At 40.0% G+C, this 5,948-nt stretch overlaps 1 pseudogene; it reads right to left on the reverse strand.

The window, feature by feature from the left end:
* Positions 1-5,066: 5,066 nt before the first annotated feature.
* On the reverse strand, positions 5,067-5,632 carry LOC133078511 (large ribosomal subunit protein uL11-like; annotated as a pseudogene).
* Between the last annotated feature and the right edge of the window lie 316 nt (positions 5,633-5,948).

The following is a 5,948-nucleotide window of genomic DNA, read 5'->3' on the forward strand; positions in this document are numbered from 1 at the left end:
AAATTAAGGCAGAGCGGGACTTCCCCGGTGATCCAGGGGCTAAGACTCCGTACTCCCAACGCAGGGGGCCCGGGTTCAATCCCTGGTTGGGGAACTAGATCCCGCATGCCACATCTAAAGATCCCGCGTGCTGCAACTAAGACCCGGCACAGCCAAATACATAAATAAATAAATATTAAAAAAAAAAAAAAAGAAATTAGGGCAGAACTTTGGGAAAATACACCCATTACGAAATGAACAAAATGTATCTCACTTTTTAATATTCTCACGTGCAGCGCATAAATGCACACAGTGCTTTTTAACATAACTGTTCCACATGGAAATATTTTAAAACTCTAAAAGTACATTTGATAATGTCTTTATAGAGAGCAGCATGTTCAGTCTGTTCTTTGAAATGAAAAGTGTCAACCATCACTGCAGTTCTTAGAACTGAGATGTTAAAAGTCTGTGGTGTCAAGAATGGGCTCATTGTGGGCTGCTGATAGTACAGACTCCTACAAATGTTCCATTGTACTTCTGAGCCATGCTAATGATCCGTGCCTAATGGATTATGAAGAGTGCTTTGAAGCCACTTTTTCCCTGATCATCATCAACTCTCAATACCTTGTCAAAAAGCACCAATGGTTGTCATGATGACATCCCACGAGTGTCCCTTCCCCAATGCAGCCATCAAATGCATTTGAAGGCTTTGGGAAACAGGCAGCAAAATTCAAGGGGAGTTCAATAGTGCATATCTGAGCTTTAAAAAAAATTAAATCTGAAATAGTATTTGCGACATGGGCCTTTCACGGTGGAAAAAGTGAGCTATTGCTATGTGGGAATTCTACTTTTATCCAACTGAGAGAAAATAATACCTTATAGTTACAGAGCACTTTTTAAGTTACATGTTGTACATTTTTATCTCATTTACTAACACAATGTTCCTGTCAGTACCATTATCATTCTCATTTTATAGATGAGGCCCTCGGAGATCTCAAGAAACATGCTTAAGAAACATTCCTCATTTGGTAAGTGGTAAAATGGTGATTCAAACCCAGTTCTCTATGATTCCAGAGTGTGAGCTTGTAAGCACCCTCCTAGGTCCCCAATTATTGTGCCATGATATGGAAATCTATGAACTCAGCAAATTTTCCAAAAGTCCAATAGAAATCAAACATTTACTTATCAAGAAAGTCCCAGTTTTACTAAAAAAAAAAAACAAAAAAAAAACCTTTTTTTTTTTGGCTTTTAAGATAGAATTAGGGGGCTTCCCTGGTGGCTCAGTGGTTAAGAATCCGCCTACCAGTGCAGGGGACACCGGTTCGAGCCCTGGGCCAGGAAGATCCCACATGCCACGGAGCAGCTGGGCCCGTGTGCCACAACTACTGAGCCTGCGCTCTAGAGTCCACAAGCCACAACTACTGAAGCCTGTGTGCCACAGCTACTGAAGCCTGCGCACCTAGAGCCCATGCTGCGCAACAAGAGAAGCCACTGCAATGAGAGGCCTGTGCACCGCAACGAAGAGTAGCCCCTGCTCGCTGCAACTAGAGAAAGCCCTCGCACAGCAACGAAGACCCCACGCAGCCAAAAATAAATAAATAAATATATTTTTTTTAAAGTAATAAAATTTTAAAAAAAGATAGAATTAGGAAGAGAGAAAATTTGGCGTTGAAAGAATGAGGTTCACATCCCAGCTCTGTCATTTGTGTCCTATGTGACACTGTACAAGTTACTTAAGGCTACAGTGTTATTGTGATAAACTCAGTGAGGTGAATGATATTATACCCATTTCTCGGATGAACATACTGATTAAATTCAACCCTGAGGGGCTTCCCTGGTGGCGCAATGGTTAAGAATCCGCCTGCCAATGCAAGGGACACGGGTTCGAGCCCTGGTCTGTGAAGATCCCACATGCCGCGGAGCAACTAAGCCCGTGCACCACAACTACTGAGCCTGCACTGTAGAGCCTGCATGCCACCACCACTGAAGCCTGCGCGCCTACAGCCCGTACTCTGCAACAAGAGAAGCCACCACAATGAGAAGTCCGCGCACCACAACGAAGAGTAGTCCCCGCTCACCGCAACTAGAGAAAGCCTGTGAGCAGCAAGGAAGACCCAACACAGCCAAAAATAAATAAATAAAATAAATAAATTTATATAAAAAAAAAATTCAACTCTGAGTGTGGCTATATCCCAAATTATTGATCTCTTTATTTAGAAGGACTGAAAAACTATGTGATGCCAAATTGCACTTAGTCTAATCTTGGTCACAGGGTCGAATATGCCAGAATTTGGGGACTATACTGATATGAGTTTATTGTGTAATTGTCTTGGAAGGATCCCAGGTCCAGATCACACCCCCGTAGGTGAGAGTAGAGTTTTCCTAAAGTGAAACGATATTTTAGCTGTCAGCCATCCTGGAAAGAGATCCTTTGGAGGCAATATAAAAGGACTCGGGAGAACCCCATGAAAGAGGAGAAATTATATCTCTTTCCTTCAGTCTCAGGACCCAGTTCAGCTCACCTGATGTTTGGTCACATTGACACAGCTCCAGAAAAAAGCAGGAAGCCAATCTGAGGGAAAGACCTAAGGATGGAGCACAGCTGTAAATCACTGCATGTTGGACTTCTCTTTTCCTGTTACCAACCTTCAGTGAAATCTCTGCTACGATCCAGGACAAAGGTCTGCAAACATTTTCTGTAAAGGGCCAGAGAGTGAATATTGTAGGCTTTGTGGGCTATACTGTCTCATCGCAACCACTTAACTCCTGACATTGTAGCACAAAAGCTGCCGTAAATATGTAAATGAGTGAGTATGGTTGTGTTTCAATAAAACTTTATTTATGTACATTGAAATTCTAATATAATTATCACATGTAATGAAATATCATTCTTTTGATTTTTTGTCAACTATTTAAAAATGTAAAATACATTCTTAGCTCACAAGCCATACAAAAACAGGCAACAGGCCAGATTTGAACCAGGGGTTGGAATCTGCCCCCTGCTCTAGGAAATTAAACAGGAGAGCCTATCCTCCTGGGAGTAAGGCAGTAAAAGAGAAAGAAATGTGCCCTTCTCTGAGGACTCGAGGCTGGAAACTAATGCTACCGTCACCATCCAAGACAGTCACACTCTATGCTGACTTGCTCCCACTTAACTAAGCCCATGGCTGCTGAATTCTAGGATGTCAATATAAGGGCAACACTGTCCTCCAAACTACTAGAAATTGATTATGGATACAAATCACCAGTGATGTGCCTGGTACCTAGAACATACTCTGACAATACTTGATTCCCTCTCTCCTTCCTTGCTTTTGCTGATTTTAGCTTCGTAACCTTGGTGTGAATATATGCTTAATTCACATCTAAACTGTTGAGTTTTTTTTTTTTTCTAATTCTGACTAATAGAAATATAGGAAAGCCAAATCCTTATTACTTAAAACATACAGTTATTATTAAGTTTAGTACTCTTATTTTTTGAGAGGTTAAATTGTTCAAGATCTGTAGACAAGGGACAAAAAAAAATAAGACCGTATACAAAAGATACTTTGGTGGTGGTCTCCACCACTTCCCCTACATAAAAACTGCATCATGTGTCTTTTTCTCCACATTCTGCATATACATGCACACACACAAGCACATGTGCCTTTCTCCAGCCTTTACATTTATGCACACTTTGAAATAACAATTTTCACTAACTTCATTCATCTTTTGGATTAGCCAAAGGACAGCCTTGTAGACATTAATGTAGCATAGAAAATCAATACATCACAATTAGTAAAAGCCAATTGGAAGGGCTCCTGGCTTTTATTTTACTTTATTTTTACTCATACACATTCAGTTTATTTGAACAGAGGACAGTTTTGCTATTCATTCAATCAGCCGGAATTCTTGAACCAATGAAGCCAGTGGACACTAATGAAAAAGCATTTTTCATGTCTGTTGCATCCAACTCAACACCAAGTTGCTTAATGAATTACATTTGGGTTTCACCTAGAGTTGATTAAATATTTAACATTTGGAGCAAAGATACAGCTGCATTCAGTAGGTTAAGGGTGAGCCACAAAATGGTTTCTAATAACCAATTCTAGAAATGCATTATAGGAAACACTATTAAAAATTATCTAAGCCAATAAACCAATATTTTAGACTAGAAATAACTGAGGCCCAAGAGATTCAGGTGGCATGGTTGAAGTCATCCAGCTAGATTTTAATCCAGCATTCCTTTTAGCTGGATATTAGACTCATTCTGAGAAGCAGAAAATGGGACTTGTTTCTTTTAGGACGGTCAAATCCTAGTATTCAGAAATTGGCCCTCTTTTTGAACAGGTGTAGACTGCACCTGACCTCAGGCTACACGTGTTTCTGACAATTCCAAATGAAGTGTCTGCTCTAAGGGAAAGATCTGGATTTTAGCTGCTGCCCTCGGTGGTGCAGGGTTAAGTGCCAACATGTTTGAGTGCAGGACTTATTCTTGAAGTTGCCAGCTTCAGCTAATTGCAGATGTAAAAGATAAGACACCAATTTCAAAAAGAACAGCACATTGCAATAAGACCACAAAATGTGTTCACTGTGCTCCTTCCCTATCTAAGGACAATTGACCACACTAGAAGAAGGAGACTGATAAAATTTAATGGTCTTTTTTTTTAAGTTACTTCTAATTTAAATGTGATTTAAGAAAATTAATACCCAAGTCTGATTCAGAAGTCATTTGGTGCAGCTAAATTACAAGGCTCCTTAGAGGAAGAGTTCTTTCCATTCAATTAATGAACAAATTTTTAGGTATTATTAAGGTATGATTGATACAATAAACTGCACATATTTAAGGGGTACAACTTGACCAGTGTTGAAATATGCATACACTCATGTAACTATCATCACAGTCAACATAATAAACAATTCCATAATGCCCAATAGTTTCCTAGGCATGTCTGTAATCTACTCTCCAGCTCTGTTCCTAGACAACCACTAATCTGTTTTTTGTTTGTTTGCTGTTGTTTTTTTGGGGGGTGGGGTTTTTTTGTGGTTTGGGGAGTATTTTTTACTGGTTTCCAAATGATCCTTTATTGAAATATTTTCCTTAGTAGTTCCTAACTAGCTGGGCATTCAACTGCACCAGTTAATGTCATCTATGACGTCATGACGGTGGTGACCATCAACACTGCAGCCATACACTGGGCAGTCCCCAAGATTTCTTGAATGGTTCCAGAGAGTTTTCTAGCTAAACATCCATGCCACATCTGTCAGACAAAGTTGACAATCTCTTCAACAGTGATGTTTCCTATGTGCTTAATGTTTTTTGATTCTTTCCGTCTCTAGGTGGTTCCTTGAGGGCTTTGATGGCCAGGGTAGAAGTAGAAGGTACCACCTCAATCTGGGCCTGTCTGTTCTAAATGGGTAGGTCCACTATAATCCTCAGGCCCTTCATGTCACTGGTTGCCTTGGTGATGCCACCACCAAGCTTTTTTGGAGACAGACTCAGGGGACAGATATTGGTGGCCAGGGCAGACGTGGTATCAATTTCCCGACTAAGGCACCTCAAGTACACACAACTTTTGATCTTGTTGGGGTTGAACTTGAGCAACATGTTGGAGGCAGCTGGTGTTGGATAGACCTGGATGCAAGAAGACGGAAGAAAGTTGCCGCTTGGCCTGCTCTGAGATAAAAGAGGAAAGCTGCTTTTTGTTATTATATATTTGTTTGCACTTTCTAGAATCTTCTAGAAATGAGGTCCTATAGTATGTACTCTTTTTTGGTCTGGCTTATGTAATTCAACATAAATGATTTTGAGATACATCCATGTTGTTGCATGTATCAATAGTTTGTTCCTTTTTTCTGAGTTTATTGTAAGGATATAGAAAAACTAAATTGAAATGGACCATAGACCTAAATGCCAACCCATAAAACTTCTAAAAGAAAACAGGAAAAAATCATAATGGCCTTGAGTTGGGATAAGATATCTAATATAGCAG

Source organism: Eubalaena glacialis, chromosome 18, assembly GCF_028564815.1.
Source record: "Eubalaena glacialis isolate mEubGla1 chromosome 18, mEubGla1.1.hap2.+ XY, whole genome shotgun sequence".
Lineage (NCBI taxonomy): Eukaryota > Metazoa > Chordata > Mammalia > Artiodactyla > Balaenidae > Eubalaena > Eubalaena glacialis.